This window comes from Rhinoderma darwinii, chromosome 8 (genome assembly GCF_050947455.1).
Source record: "Rhinoderma darwinii isolate aRhiDar2 chromosome 8, aRhiDar2.hap1, whole genome shotgun sequence".
NCBI classification, from domain to species: Eukaryota; Metazoa; Chordata; class Amphibia; order Anura; family Rhinodermatidae; genus Rhinoderma; species Rhinoderma darwinii.
Window position 1 is genome coordinate 67,829,014 of NC_134694.1, and position 14,035 is coordinate 67,843,048.

At 44.3% G+C, this 14,035-nt stretch overlaps 1 protein-coding gene across 1 annotated transcript in view; it reads right to left on the reverse strand.

The window, feature by feature from the left end:
- Positions 1-2,275, reverse strand: part of ATP7A (ATPase copper transporting alpha) — an 80,866-nt gene extending 78,591 nt beyond the window's left edge. The window contains exon 1 of the mRNA XM_075835710.1: positions 2,116-2,275. The gene's annotated coding sequence lies outside the window, so the exon portion shown is untranslated. The remainder of the gene's footprint in view (positions 1-2,115) is intronic.
- Positions 2,276-14,035: the final 11,760 nt, after the last annotated feature.

Below are 14,035 nucleotides of genomic sequence, written 5' to 3' on the forward strand. Positions count from 1 at the left end.
GCAATCATATGAAAGGTGCAGAGGACAAGATCAACAAGAAGTGTTTTATATTAACTGGCATGTGGGCGTTATAATGCAGAAGTCATGGCAGTAACCTCCAGGTCAGGAGAGAAGATAATCATCACAGACAGATTGATATCTGGATGGAAATACCGAATAGTTTGTGGAAAGTCTGAGAGAGCAATGAATCCGGGGATCCCTCTCTGGCCCAGGGAGGTCTGGAACGCTCATCATACTGCAGTTATTTTCATGCCTCCATCTCAGAACATTTCTACAGACATTTGTCTTAGGTCGGATTCACACGAGCGTGTGCGTTTTGCACGCGCAAAAAACGCGGCGTTTTGCGTGCGCAAAAGGCACTTGACAGCTCGGTGTGTCAGCCCCGTATGATGCGCGGCTGCGTGCTTTTCGCGCAGCCGCCATCATTATGACACTCCGTTTGGATGTTTGTAAACAGAAAAGCATGTGGCGCTTTTCTATTTTCATTCATCCTTTTCACAGCTGTTGCGCGAATCACGCTCGTCCCACGGAAGTGTTTCCGTGTGGCATGCGTGATTTTCACGCACCCATTGACTTCAATGGGTGCGTGATGCGCGAAATACGGCCAAAGAACGGACATGTCGTGACTTTTTCGCAGCGGACTCACGCTGCGCAAAAATCCCGCAACTGTCTGCACGGCCCCATAGACTAATATAGGTCCGTGCGAAAATCACGCGCGTTGCACGGACGTATATCCCGTTAGTCTGAATAAGCCCTTATGCTCATGTCCCGACAGCTTTATACAGAGGTCTGTGGTCAGGAAGAACGAGTAAGAAATATCATCATCTATGTCTCACAGTATGGACTGTAGCGAGAAACAGGAGACTGTCTATCAGTATGTGTGATTGATGGATTGATCGATAAAAATATACAAGTACCATGTCTCATAGAATATATACATATGGGCATGGGGCACATCTACCCTACTATACTGGCAGAGGAGAAGAACGAATAGATAATACCATGTCTCATAGACGATATGTATGGGCATGGGGCACATCTACCCAACTATACTGGCAGAGGAGAAGAACGAATAGATAATACCATGTCTCATAGACGATATGTATGGGCATGGGGCACATCTACCCAACTATACTGGCAGAGGAGAAGAACGAATAGATAAGTACCATGTCTCACAGACAGTATGTATGGGCATGGGGCACATCTACCCAACTATACTGGCAGAGGAGAAGAACGAATAGATAATACCATGTCTCATAGACGATATGTATGGGCATGGGGCACATCTACCCAACTATACTGGCAGAGGAGAAGAACGAATAGATAAGTACCATGTCTCATAGACGATATGTATGGGCATGGGGCACATCTACCCAACTATACTGGCAGAGGAGAAGAACAAATAGATAAGTACCATGTCTCATAGACGATATGAATGGGCATGGGGCACATCTACCCAACTATACTGGCAGAGGAGAAGGATAGATAAGTACCATCTCTCACAGACAGTATGTATGGGCATGGGGCACATCTACTCTACTATACTGGCAGAGGAGAAGAACGAATAGATAAGTACAATGTCTCATAGACGATATGTATGGGCATGGGGCACATCTACCCAACTATACTGGCAGAGGAGAAGAACGAATAGATAAGTACCATGTCTCATAGACGATATGTATGGGCATCGGGCACATCTACCCAACTATACTAGCAGAGGAGAAGGATAGATAAGTACCATCTCTCACAGACAGTATGTATGGGCATGGGGCACATCTACCCTACTATACTGGCAGTGGAGAAAGTACTATGTCTCAGACTATTCGTGGGCATAGACAGCACCCACCCTACTATACTGGAAGATAAGCACCATGTTTCGTATTGAAAGTGTAGAGGAAAGTGCAGGTCCCAGTTCTGACATGAACGAACACTTTGGCCAGTAAACACTACAAGGTCTCCAGTGCTCCACACACAAGTCACGATAACAGTACGATATCGGCCAAGTCTGGAACACTACGAGCTATACAAGCGGATAGCAGAAACCGCTGCCCTCGTGTATGAGCACCGAGAGGAACGAGAAAGAGAGAAACGTAATAATAGCCAGAGGTTACCTACATGGATCACACCATAGAGCCGCGCCGGGGGGAGCATCCCCGTCTCCTGCCGTCACTTCTCAGATACATTCACATTCTAACCCCCGAGCCCCGCTGTCACTTTGTGCCAACCAGATACTGAGATCCGGGACGGGAGAGATCTCGCGAGATCACAGCAATCACATGACCGAGCTTCCCGTCTCCCTGGTAACTCGAGGCCAAAAAAGGGAAGGCGGGGCTAAGGCATCACCACATGACCGTGGAATGTTCACGACGTGCGGGTTTGCTGACCTGTTGATGGTCATGTGCTGCACACATGGTAACTTATATTAAAGGGCACCTGCACCTGCGCTGTTCATATACACTGTCCATATAGCTCCAGAACTTCCCCTTTAAGACATTACTAAAGGAACGCCTGACGGACTAGATGGCATAGTCACAAACTGGAAATCTGACGGACCGGTTATAAGACAATGGGTTCCATTAAGAAATTGAGCTAAAGTGATTGATTATGGATCCTTTGCATCAACATGTCCTGTCTGTGGCCAAAATGAAGTTCGTCAGCAATCTCCCGCCAATATTTCTCACCCTGTTTTGCTGTAGATAAGGTTTGTATGATGTCTGTTTCACCTTTATCTGGCCTTGCATGCTTTGTCAGCAAATCCAATTCTTGAACGGAGTTGTAATACATGTGTATAAGAATAGCTGCAGAGTATGGGGCTGGGGCCACACAAGTAAGACTGGAGTAATCAAACCACAAACTGTTTCCAAGAGCTTTTGATATTTCTCTATGAAGGAAAACCGTGGTTACTACTAGCTAAAATCCATCATAAATCCAAGTAGCGATTAACCCCTTAATACCGAAGGTATTTTAAACCTTAATGAACGAGCAATTTTTTCAGTTTTTCCATCGTCGCATTCCAAGAGCTATAACGTTTTTAATTTTGCGTCGACCTAGCTGTATAAGGACTGTTTTGTTTGTTTTTTTCAGGGCACGTTGTATTTTATAATGGCACCATTTTGGGGTACATAGAATTTATTGATTAACTTTTTTTAGTGGGGTACTGGAAAAAAACTGAGATTTCGCCATTTGTTTTTCGTCTTTAATGTTACGCCATTTACTGTCTGGTATAAATAACATAACTTTATTCAGCGGGTCGTTACGATTGCGGCAATACCAAATTTATATGGATTTGTTTGTTTTCCTACTTTTACACAGTAAAAACTTTTTATTTTTTTCAAAATTATTTGCTTTTGTGTCGCCATATATTAAGAGCCGTAACTTTTTTATTTTTTGACCGATGCGGTTGTATGAGGGCTTTTTTTTTTTTTTGCGGGACGACTTGTAGTTTTTATTGGTACCATTTTGGAGTAGATGCGACGGTTTGATCACTTTGTATCAAATTCTTTTTAAGGCAGGATAAACAGAAAACCGCAATTCTGGCGTTGGTTTTTTTTATTATATTTTTTACGGCCTTCACCGTGCAGGTTAAATAATGTAATCGTTTTATAGTTGGGTTTGTTACGGACTTGGCGATACCAAATATGAGTAACTTTTTTTCATAAAGTATTTTGTAAGGGGAAAAAGTAGTTGTTTTTTTTTTTTACTTGGGACATTTTATTTATTTCAAACTTTATTTAACTTTTTTTTTTTTTTTTTACTTTGTTAGTCACACTAGGGGACTTTACTGTGCAGACTTCTGATCACTATTATAATACACTGCAATACTTCTGTATTGGAGTGTATTATTGCCGGTCAGTGTAAGGCTGGGTTCACACGACCACATTAACGTCCGAACTCAGTGCAGGGAGCCAGGCTCCTAGCATCATAGTTATGTACGATGCTAGGAGTCCCTGCCTCTCCGTGGAACTACTGTCCCGTACTGAAAACATGATTACAGTACGGGACAGTTGTCCTGCAGAGAGGCAGGGACTCCAAGCATCGTACATCACTATGATGCTAGGAGCCCGGCTCCCTGCACTGAGTTCGGTCCGGGACTTCCGGCCGAAATATGTCCGTCCATTACAGACGTTAATGTGCTCGTGTGAACCCATCCTAAAACTGACAGGCACCTGTTAGGTCTTGCCTCTGGCATGGTCTAACAGGCAATTACTAAAGGCAGACCTGGGGACCTTTGTTAGGCCCCCAGGCTACCATAGAACCCATCTGCACCCCCGCGATGCACGCGTGGATGCCAGTGGGATGAGAGAGAGAGAGAGCCCCCTCCCTCAAAAATCACTCAGATGCGGCGCCCGCAATTCAGCACCGCATCTGAGGGGTTAAATATGATCGGTTAGTGGTCTCCGATCGTTGCCCTGAAGCCCGAGGCTGTTACTAACAGCACGGGCTTCAGCAGCACCCCGCACGATGCGGCAAAAGTTCTTCTGAAGTGCCGACGTGAAAAGCAGACACTAAAGAAGAACTACCCGTAACGGCCAACGTAAAAACACTATATGCCGGTCGTTAAGGGGTTAAAAAAAATAATATCCCAATCATCGCAAAAACAAAGGTGTAGAAGCATTCAGCTGTGATCAGCGCTCCTTGTCTCCTTGATCCCATAGACTGTCGATGAGCCCGTCTTCAGCCTGACAAGAAGCGCCGATCACAGCCGACGGTGCAGAGCGTTCAGCGGAGCGCTTCTACACCTTCATTTCAGCGACAGTCGTGGTCTCCGCACCCGGACCCCACGGATCCAAACTTCTGATATGTCTCAATGATGTAGCAAAATATTTTTTAAATTAATTACTCTTTAAAGGAACAGTGTCATCACAAATTATTTTTTTATATGTTAAAGATGTTAGTGCTTTATTAAAAATGTTTATATTCATTTGTGTGTTTGTGTTTTACTTTTTCTTGTTTTTACACTTTTTCTTCCCTATGGGGGCTGCCATTTTTTGTTCCATTTCTGTCTGTGTCGATTAACGACACATACAGACATGGAATACGGCAGCCACAGTCCCATAGGGACTGCGAACGGCTCCCGTCCCATTGACTTCAGTGTACGGCGTCTGTGTGGGAACTGCGCATGCGCCGCTCCCACACAGTCCAGTTCGAAATTGGCGCCGTCCGGCGCCATTTTCCTGTGGACCGGAAGTCGCGGCCGGACAGTAATATTACTACTTCCGGTCGCGGCTTCCGGATTTGTGCACTTGGACCAGCGGCAGCAAACGGAGCGGACGGGCCGGAGGGAGCCGCGGTGGCAGGAGCAGGTAAGAGATTTCAATGTATGTTCGTGTTTGTGTGTGTTTACTACTGTATGTAAACCTACTACACTGTGTGTTAGCTCAAAAAATGGCGACACACAGTGTAGGAGGTTACACCGTTCAAACCCCTCGTTTATCCCGGCACTAGCCAGGATAAAGGAGGGGGGATGCTGAGAGCTCACTAGAGCGAGGGCTTTTAACCCAATGTTGCAATGCTGCAATTTTGGGAATAGCTCCATCTAGTGACCAAAAATGGGTAGTATTATAAATTAGAATTAATTTATAATATTTCCTGACTCGTGAAAAAAATAAAAAAAAATTGAACAATGTTTAATCACCCACACACTAAATGTTTAATTTAAAAAAAAAAACAACATGTTTTTCTGGCAACACATTCCCTTTAACCCCTTGGCCACTTTTGACCTTCCTGACAGAGCTTAATTTTTCAAATCTGACATGTTTCACTTTATGTGGTAATAACGTCGGAATGCTTTTACATATCCAAGCGATTCTGAGATTTTCTCGTGACACATTGGACTTTATGTTACTGGCAAAATTTGCTCGATACGTTCAGTATTTAATCGTGAAAAACACCAAAATTTAGCGGAAAATTGCAAAAATTTGAATTTTTCTAAATTTAAATGTATCTGCTTGTAAGACAGGCAGTTATACCACACAAAATTGTTGCTAATTAACATCCCCCATATGTCTACTTTATGTTTGCATCATTTTTTGAACATCCTTTTATTTTTTTAGGACGTTACAAGGCTCAGAACTTTAACAGCAATTTCTCACATTTTCAAGAAAATTTCAAAAGGCTATTTTTACAGGGACCAGTTCAGTAGTGAAGTGGCTTTGAGGGCCTTCTATATTAGAAACCCCCAATTAAGTCACCCCATTTTAAAAACTTCACCCCTCAAAGTATTTAAAACAGCATTTAGAACGTTTCTTAACCCTTTAGACGTTACACAGGAATTACAGCAAAGTAGATGTGAAATTTACAAGTTTCTTTATTTTTATTTTTTTTGTAGAAATTCATTTTTAATCCATTTTTTTTTTTTGTAACAGAAGTTTTACCGGAGAAACGCAACTCAATGTTTATTGTCCAGGTTCTGCAGATTTAGGAAATATCCCACATGTGGCCCTAGTGTGGTAACAGACTCAAGCACCGGCTTCAGAAGCAAAGGAGCACCTAGAGGATTTTGGGGCCTTATTTTTATTACAATATATTTTAGGCACCATGTCAGGTTTGAAGACCTCTTGCGGTGCCAAAACAGTGGATATCCTGCAAAAGTTGACCCCATTTGGGAAACTACACACCTCAAGGAAATTATCTAGTGGTATAGTGAGCATTTTGGCCCCACAGGTTCATTGCAGAATTTATTGGAATTAGGCCGTAAAAATTTAAAATCTACATTTTTTTCAAAGAAAATGTCGGTTTAGCTAATTTTTTTTACATTTCCACAAGGACTAAAGGAGAAAAAGCTCGCAAAATTTGTAAAGCAATTTCTCCCGAGTGAAACAATACCCCACATGTGGTAATAAACGGCTGTTTGGACACACGGCAGGGCCCAGAATGGAAAGAGCGCTATTTGGCTTTTGGTGCTCAAATTTAGCAGGAATGGTTTGCGGCGGCCATGTCGCATTTGCAAAGCCCCTGAGGGGACAAAACAATGAAAACGCCCAAAACGTGACTCCATTTAGGAAACGACACCCCTTGAGGAATTCATCTAGGGGTGTAGTAAGCATTTTGACCCCACAGGTGTTTCATAGAATTTATTAGAATTGGGCAGTGAAAATAAAAACAATCGCTTTTCTTCAATAAGACGCAGCATGTAAAGCAATTTCTCCAGAGTATGGCAATACCCCATATGTGGTAATAAACTGCTTTTTGGGTACACAGTAGGGAAGGAGTGCTATTTGGCTTTTGGAGTGCAGATTTTACTGGATTGGTTTCTGGGCGCTATGTTGCATTTACAAAGATACCGCTGACATCTGGCGATGGTGGCACCGACCCAGCTTCTGAGCTGGTGACCAACATTTGTCGTATGGATACAGAAAAATGCGGGAAGCACTAGCTTTCCATGACGTATACAAATGTAGGGAAGGGGTTTTCCCACAAGCACGTGTATGCCCTATCCACAGGATAGAGGATACATGTGTGATCGTTGGAGGTCAGACCGCTGGGCCCCCCATCGATGAGAATGGTGCGCATGCTCGACCAGCGCTCCATTCATTTCTATTAGCGGGCTTTCTGTCTCTGGGGAAGCTCCGGACATCACTGTCCATGTATGGACGGTGACATCTGGAGCTTTAACTAGGGCCAGAGTCCCAGGACAGAGCAACTTACTAGCGCTCTGCCCAAGGACACCAGCACTGTGGAAGCTCCTGACCTCACTGTCCATACATGGACAGTGACTTCAAAAGCTTTCATTGCGCTGGAGTCCCCAGCAGAGCAGCAGCTAGCGCTCTGCCCCAGGACTCCAGCATTGCTCCTGATGTTACTGTCCAATATGGACAGTGGCGTCAGGAGTTTGCTATCGCTGGAGTCCCCGAGCAGAGCACTAGTAGATGCTCTGTCCCGGGACTCCAGGCCTGGGAAAGTTCCTGACATCACTGTCCAAATATGGACAGTAACATCAAGAGCAGTGCTGGAGTTCCGGGGTAGCGTGCTGACTCTCTGTTCGGGGACTCCAGCGATAGGAAACTCCTGATGTCAGGACTTCCACAGCGACTGTGTCCCTGGGCAGAGAACTAGTAGATGCTCTTCCCAGGCCCTGGTGGTATTGTACAAAATATTTGCATTCCAGTATTGCCCGTGGCTTCTCCACTGGTCCATATTCAGCAGAAGGCGCAAGGATCTGATCATCTTTGCTGCCTTTACGGAGTCATGTATGGTCTAGCACATGATGACGTGGGGTTTTGGGCAAAAACTGCTCGATGTATAAATTAGTCACAGCCATCATTTTGCATCATTGCGTTCCATGAGTCATAACATTTTAAGTTTTTTGTTGATGTATCGGTGTGATGCTTTATGTTTATTTATTTAAAATCTTTATGTCTGAATGTTTGGAAAAAACAGTAACACAGAAATACATGTACAGCCAGGTGGAAGCTCGAAAACAGAGCTATATGCAATATATAATAATACAACATAAGTCGCATAGTACAGTCATAACACATTTCTGGCGTGCAACAACATGTAAAGCCAATATCACAGTAGAAACAAGAAACATGAAAAATAAAAATAAAAAATACTAAATAAAGATATAGAAAAAGGTACTCGTTACCTGTAGTTAGTGTCCCTTCAGAGGTTATGATCAAAGCATAAAACTCATAAGGAGTTAAAGTCAAAATACGTACATTACAATAGTAAAAGGGGAGGTACGAGCTCACGTTAGGTGAGTCGTCGCCCAAGTGCACCACGGGGCCCATAATTTCATAAATTGGTCATGTGTTCTAGATTCCCAGCTGGACAATTCTTCCAGCCTAAACATTTGCCTGACTCGATTGAGCCACATTGAGACATCAGGAGGTATCTTATCCAACCACTTAATCGGGATGAGGAGTTTAGCTACCATGATAAGGAGTGAAGACAAATCAAATCTAGTCAGGCTACAGTCTGATGATGGTAGATTAACCAATAATAGAGAGCAAGTAAGTTTAATGGACCTATTACAAATAGTGCTGACCGCCGATTCAATAGATGACCAATATGGTTTAATTATAGGACACTCCAACCATATATAAATCAAAGTACCTGGGGAACCCCCACATCTCCAACACACATCAGATGCAGTATCATAAATTTTTGCTACTATATCCGGGGACCTATACCACCTCGTAAGCAGCTTATATGCAGTCTCCTGAGTTCTAACACATCTGGACAGACCATGAGATCTTTTAAGTATAGCGGAAGTGTCCTGTAGGGAGAACAGAACATTCAAGTTTCGTTCCCAAGCACAAAGAAAGCGAGGCTTTTCCTGTGCGTCAAAGGTAAGTATTTTGTTATAGCGGATGGAAATCAGTTTTTTGGGGGTAGGACAAATCGGAGCCGCGAACCAAGAGAGTGATCTAGCAATGTTATAACGTCTCAGGAATGCCAAACTAGCAGCTTCAAAATGGTCGTACTGTGCTCTGAACCAGTGTTGTCCTATACCTAAGTCATGAAGAGCATCAAGAGTTGGTACCGTACCCCCTTTATACAAGTCCCCTATTGGGATAGTTTTCAATGACCTCCAAAAATTCAAGGGGTCGTCAAAATGCCGGGAAAGAATGAAAGGAGTCAAAGTTGCCGGCATCAAAGGTGAGGGAAACTGAATACTGGACACATGGATAGAATTAAATTTATGAGAAAACAATAGGCCCTTTATCAATGGACTCTCACTATCAACCTTCCCCATAAAGTAGTCAGGACCTGAGTCTTGAAACTCCCCAAAGTAATTTGTTCTATCCAAAGTCGTATGTGAACCAGACAATAATTCAAGGTGTGACCGGAGTTGTATGGCTTGATAATAGAGTAGTATGTCTGGGAGACCAAAGCCGCCTTTTGCCTTGGGGAGAGTCAATTGTCTATAAGAAATTCTAGGTCGAGACTGGTTCCACAAGCATCTAGAAAACAATCTCCTAGTCTCTGTGAAAAAGGAAGCAGGGATGAAAACGGGCAGCCTGCATGAGATACAGAAACTTGGGTACTATAAATGATTTTAGTAAATTCTTCCTCCCCATCCACGAGATCATCGGAACCCTTAGATCACGTAACTGAGCGGAGACTGACTTCAACAAGGGGGGTGTGATGCAATTTTGCCATTGTGTTTTGTTTTTTTTTACATTTACTGTGCGAGATAAATAACATAATATTTTTTTTTTTTTAAGTCATTACGCATGCGGTAATACCGATTATGAAAAAAAAAAGTGCTTTTTTTTTTTACTTTTTAAAACTTTTTATTTTAGTCTCACTAGGGGACTTGTAGGCCTGATCTTCTGATACTTACGTAGTGTAGTGTGTTAGAACTATAATTTCTCCACTGACAGGCACCCTGTTAGGTCCTGCCTCTGGCAGGGCCTGATAGTCTTCCATACATGGCACACCAGGAGGCCATTGTTAGGCTTCCTGGTTGCCATAGCAACCATCAGCACTCGGCGAACATCCACAGCGGGCCAATGGGGTACGGAGGGAGTCCTCAACCTCTGTCAACCACTTAGTTGCGGCAGTCGCTAGGTAACTCCTATCTCAGCCGTTGCAGCAAAATGTCGGCTGTATACTAAAGCTGGCACCTGCTGAGGATGGTGTGAGCACAGTTCCTGTATCCACGCTATCCCATGGACGTAACTATACTCCTATTTGCGGGAAGGCACAGCTAAAATGGACATACATTTACGTCGTAGTAAGGGAAGGGGTGAATTGTCTTAAAATTCTAGATACTCCCTTCACAATATTCGTGTTTTGCTCAGTTTGCTGCTTTTACTTTCCCCTACAAGGTGTAGAACACAATATAATATTAAATTTTTCAGTGTCAGTCCTTCCTACATAGTTCTGATATAATGTACTCAAACTAATCAGTTATGTTGGACTTAACCAGTTTGCACATGATAATAGTCACACCTTAGAATTAGCAAGATAACGCTGACCTTACACTGTTTTGTTTTCCTTTACTTCTCCTGAATCCCTTAAAGGTCAAGTTGAGAAATTGTGTCTGTCACCAAAATGCAGTTTTTTTTTCTGTATTTGGAGTAATCATTATATTTTCTCCAACTGTCCAAAATGTTATCTGTGCATGTTAGGTGCTAAGGAATATAAATTATTACCCGCCCTCAGGGCCGATTCTAGCTTTTCTGCTGCCTGAGGCAAAAACTTAAGTGGTGCCCCCTCCATCCGCAAAAAAAATCATAAGAAATACAAGTAGCCAGCCTCTATTGGATCATTCACACTTCTAAATTGAAACCAAAAAATTAAAACTGTAAAAAAAAGAGAAATCATACCGCTAACTTTTCTATTTTTGGTAGGTTCCGCTGGACCGTTTGGACTAATCTATAGATGAACTACATCGATCTACGTTTTTTTTTAAAACTAAAATGGTAAAAGGGAGGGAGGGAGTTTTTATTTTAATAAAAAATGTTTTATCTCTCTGTTTTTTTAATACTTTATTAGCGCCTTAGTAATTGCTGCTGTCTGATTGACAGTGTTCCGTTACTAAGGCTGTGGCTTAGGCCCTATTCACACGACAGGGAAAACCGGGCCGTCATAAAATGGAACATGCCCTACTTTGGGCCGTTCTCCCAGCCACACGGCTCCCATAGAAGTCTATGGGGCCGTGTAAAGCACAGCTGTCATTCAGATATAAACCGAGTGACGACCCTGCATTCTGCCGCTCGCACGCTCTCTTCTCACAGTGCGAAGTGCATAGGAGGAGGAGGATTTTTTGTTGCTCCCTGTAGGAGCGGATTCCCTAATCCCTGACCATATATGGGCAGTGACATCAGGGACTTCTCCTCGAGCGGTCCCTTACTCCTGAAGCGGAATTCCCGGCGCTGTGGCCGGTGATTCCGCTCCAGGATAATTCCCTGACTTCACTGTCCATATATGGACCGTGATATCGGGGACTTCTCCTGGATCGGAATCCCCGGCGCTGTGGCCGGTGATTCCAATGCAGAAGTCACTGTCCATATATGGACATCGAAGTCAGGAACTTGTCCTGGAGTGGTCCCCTACAGGAAGGTAGCGGGGGTGCCATCTATGGGGGGTGGCTATTTACAAGTGTGCTATGTGGCACTACCTACAAGGGGGTGTGTGTGGCATTACCTACGGGGTGGCTGTGGCGGTATCTACAGTGGGAAGTCTGTGGCAGAAAATTTACAAATGAAATTCATCCGTTTTTAAAACGGATGGGAAAAAAACAGGCAAAATCGGACATTCGAAACGGAACGCATCCAAAACGGCCGTTTTTAGCGGCCGACACTTGGAACCTGTCATGTGAATAGAGCCTTAGGCCCTATTCACACGACAGGGTTTCCCGGCCATTCAAAAAACGTCAGTCACACGGCCACATTATGAACAATAGACCCCAAATGGGGCTATTCACACGACCGATGTTTTGACGTCTATGGGGCCGGGTAATACACGGACATCACTTAAATGTCTTCCGTTGCTCGCTCCCTCCCTCCTCCTCCTCACAGTGCGAAGTGCATGTGAGGAGGATATATATTTTTTTTGCTCCCTGTAGGAGCGGAATCCCCGGCCACGGCTTCGGCAACGCTGTGGCCGGGTATTGGGAATTCCGCTCCATGAGAAGTCCCTGACTTCACTGTCCATATATGGACACAGTGACGTCAGAACCTTCTGAAGCGGAATCCCCGGCAAGGTGCCCAGTGTTTCCGCTCAAGGAGAAGTTCCTGACTTCACTGTACATATATAGACATTGAAGTCAGTGACTTCTCCTGGAACGGTCCCCTACAGTGGTACTATCTTCAGAAAGGTAGGGGGGGTTCTGTGTGGCATTACCTATAGGGGGCTGTGGGGCATTACCTACAAGGTGGGCTGTGGCAGTATCTACAGAGGACACTGTGTGGCATCTAGAGAGGGAAGTGTGTGGCAAAAGATGTACAAATTAAAGTCATCCTTTTTTAAAACGAACAGGGAAAAACACAGCCGAGAAAAACGGCCGTTTTTATCGGCTGACACTTGGACCCTGTCGTGTGAATAGAGCCTTATAGTGTTGGCCAGTAAAAAGGCTAGCACTAACCCCCCCCCCTCCCCCCAATATTACCCGGGTACCTTTCGCCACCAGGGGTACCGGGAAGAGCCGCGTCTGAAGTGATGGTCGGGCACCGGGGCGGCTGCAAGCTGGTATTTTCAGGCTGGGAAGGGACGAAAACCGTGGCCCTTCCCATCCTGTTAATGGTAGGCTGCTTTATTGTATCTGGCCGGTTATAAAAAAAATGGGATAACACGCCGTTTCTCTCATTTATTTAAAACAAAAACAAAATTAAGTGGGGTCTACCCCATTTTTCATAACCAGCAAAATACAATAAAGCAGAGGCATAAGAATTGTTTTTTTTTTACGTCCGTCAGATGCTCAGATCACCCCCCCCCCCCCCTTGCAGTATACTAAGTACTAAGGGCTTTATGGGGGGGGATTATTCAGCAAGATGCTCAGACCCCCCGTAGTAGGAGCAGGGGCGTAACTAGGAAAGACGGGGCCCCATAGCAACGTTTGCTATGGGGCCCCGTCTTTCCTAGTTACGCCCTGAGCATCTGACGGACGTAAAAAAAAAACATTCCTATGCCTCTGCTGCCTCTGCTTTATTGTTTTATTGTATTTTTTTATAACCGGCCAGATACAATAAAGCAGCCTACCATTAACAGGATGGGAAGGGCCACGGTTTTCGTCCCTTCCCAGCCTGAAAATACCAGCTTGCAGCCGCCCCGGTGCCCGACCATCACTTCAGACGCGGCTCTTCCCGGTACCCCTGGTGGCGAAAGGTACCCGGGTAATATTGGGGGGAGGGGGGGGTTAGTGCTAGCCTTTTTACTGGCCAACACTATAAGGCTCTATTCACACGACAGGGTCCAAGTGTCAGCCGATAAAAACGGCAGTTTTTCTCGGCTGTGTTTTTCCCTGTTCGTTTTAAAAAAGGATGACTTTAATTTGTACATCTTTTGCCACACACTTCCCTCTCTAGATGCCACACAGTGTCCTCTGTAGATACTGCCACAGCCCACCTTGTAGGTAAAAAAT